Here is a 2,950-nt window from a genome sequence, read left to right as displayed (position 1 = left end):
CCATAGAAATAATAGTGGTACCATACATACATCAAATCCTTTTGATTTTCATGGATGAGCCTATTATCATACAAACATGTCTATATGTTCTAATCATGTCCTTAGCAAAGTATGAATGCTATGTCAACCAAGTTTACCTTGCTTAGTTGGAGGAGAGGCATGTCATATGTAGATGTAGACCTAGTAGCACTTGATTCGAGAGATGACCGTGATTTCCCCACTTGATAGTCAGCTATCTATCCTAAACCCGATCAAACACTTCTCTACTCAACTTAGACCGGCAAAAGCAAAACCCTATGTTTATACCTTTGCCTTGATAACTTTGCTCCTCGTCTATCACCATGATCTTCACTTCATGCTTCATCCCTTTGTGATCATGTGGCCACCTTTCCATGCCACCATGCACCTTCATCACATGTGTTGCTATGCCTAACTCAAAACACTTAAACACAAGGCATTAGCAACTTGGTGTCACTAATTACCAAAACCAAACTTGGGCTTTCATCGGCCTAGTGCACACAGAAGGCCGCGGCCCAGCTAGCTCCCACGCCAGCATCCCTCCCCCTCTCTTCTCCCACTAACGAGCGGGCCCTGTGACCATAAGTCACCGCCAGGTGGGACCCACTGGTCAGTCGCGTCCCCAACCTCTGGCCGTGGGGAAACCGGACTCTGTCCGAGCAATCCGCCCCGGACTCCTCGCGCTTGGCTTGTAGTGCACGGTTGGGAGCCTCTTAAATAGAAGCCACGGCCTCGCCAAACTCCCCAACCCCAATTTTGGCACCGACCTGAGCCCTAGCCGAGATGCAGCCATCGCCGAAAAGGGGCAAGATCGCTGCCGAGGTTGAAGTCTCGTTTCGTCGCATCTCTGCCTCCGTGAGTGCTCCACCGAGCTTCCTATCATCCTTGCGGCTTCGCCAAGCCTTCTTTCTCGCGTTTTCGTGCTTTCTATGCTTTGCTTGACCTCGCCGAACTGTGCAGGAGCCCCGCCGTCCGCCGTTCTCCATTGCGGCCGCACTCCGGGCACCCCTTGACCCCGTTTTAGCCTTAGGTGAGCTCGCGGTAAGTTTCTCTACGTCTTTGTGCTTTTGGTTCGTTTTCTAGTGCCCTAAATGGATCAAACGCCGAACTCCGACGAGGTCTGGCCATGGCGCCGCCGTTACCCTCCCAACTCCGGCGAGCCACTGCCCTCTCTTCCCCCGATCTGTTCTGGACCGTTCAATCGCGATCCAACGGTCTATATCGAAGGATACCCCTTCGGTCGCGCCTTTTGCAAAAGAACCCCCCTGCTTTTTAAAGATCTAACCCACAGTCCAAAACGTAATTTTAAAAATACGTTTTCCGACTTTGAAGACGTAAACACAGTACTCAGTTGAAAATACGCTTTCTCAAAATTACAGTTTTGCCATTGATCCTATTTTACTCATAAAAACTCTGTTTTAACTCCGTTTTGCTCCGTTGAAATTGCGTTAGATTCATAATCCCAAGATCTACATGTTAGTCTCACTGTTTTACAAGTTTGTAACTTTTAATTTTGTGACCCTATTTAATTAATTATTTTTCTAAAGAAAATCTTAGGAAAATCATAACTTCTTCGTTATACGCCTGTGTGATCGTAGACCGATGTAGATTTGTTTTATAAACTTTTTATCTTTATTTGCTACTGTTGGTGTATTGTTCTAATTATAGGTTTGTTTGCTTTGTATGATTGCCTCTGGATGATTGCTGTTGATATGATGACTGAGTTTAGTCGGTGAGCTTTTACGTGTTGATCAAGAAGCAGTTTGTGGAAGGTTTGGAACTAAAAGAAGGATCTGAGTTTTAAGGCAAGTATAGCATGGGATCATCCTTGTTTCCTAATAACTTTAATCACACAATTCATATTGCATGTGTCTTCTTGCTAAGGATTTCCTAGTATTGATCTTAAACCTTGTCACCTATGGTTTTGCATTGGGTAGCTTATGCTAGTGCTCCACTAAACCATGATCTTGTAATTTGAGTAATGGAATATGCAATAAACATTAAAAGAGGACTTTTTAGCAACTTTGGAAAGGAGGGCTGGAGCATTGGGCTATCCTATGGTGCTCTAGTTTCTCTCCATAAGGACTTATCTGTATATGACCATCCGGGGTATACAATACAACTGTGAGGGCTACATGGCTCTGGCTTTAGCTCAGTATGAGGACCTTTTCTAGCTTGTTAGTGGTTACCCTTGTGGTGCAAATGGGGAATAGCAGACCGTGGATTCTTGCGGGTGAATCACATGGACTGACTAATGAAACCAAGCGGCCCTAACTTGTTAGACAAACCTTTGAAAGGCTTCATAGTGAACCCTGCCGGCCTCCCTAGGAAGGGGGTTAAGAGATTAGCTACCTCGGGCGAAAGGGTAAATCATGACTCACAGTGAAAGTGTACAACCTCTGCAGAGTGTAAAACTGATATATCCGTCGTGCTCACGGTCATGAGCGGCCTTGGACCAATACAGAATAAATAATCACTAATGGCAAATTGTTAAAGTTATTGTTGTTAATATGTTGTTTATGCTATTCTTTATTCACTTTACTTGATCATGAGTTTACTATGGGACTTGACAACTTGATGCTACTCATATGCTAAAATTGTGACAACTAAAAGCTATATGCAGTTAAACCAGTGTCTAGCCTTTGAGCCTCATGAACCCCATGTTATTCTTGCTGAGTACGAGATGTACTTACGCTTGCCTTTATATTTTATTTGGATAAAAATCCCGGATGGGTACCAGATTGCTAGTTTGGAGAAGTGTTTAGGCTTGTGCTCAACCAGTCAGTTGTCCCTATGGATTTGGAGCTTTCGCCTGAAGAATGGAGTGTCTTTTCCGTTGTTTGCTGTATAAGGTTATTTCCTTTATACTAAGTTCGTTATATATAAGCATTAACTATTGATATTACCCTTATTTGTGGCTATATATGAGATT

The sequence above is a fragment of the Sorghum bicolor genome, chromosome 5 (assembly GCF_000003195.3).
Source record: "Sorghum bicolor cultivar BTx623 chromosome 5, Sorghum_bicolor_NCBIv3, whole genome shotgun sequence".
NCBI lineage: Eukaryota > Viridiplantae > Streptophyta > Magnoliopsida > Poales > Poaceae > Sorghum > Sorghum bicolor.
Note: the sequence above shows the minus strand (reverse complement) of the source record.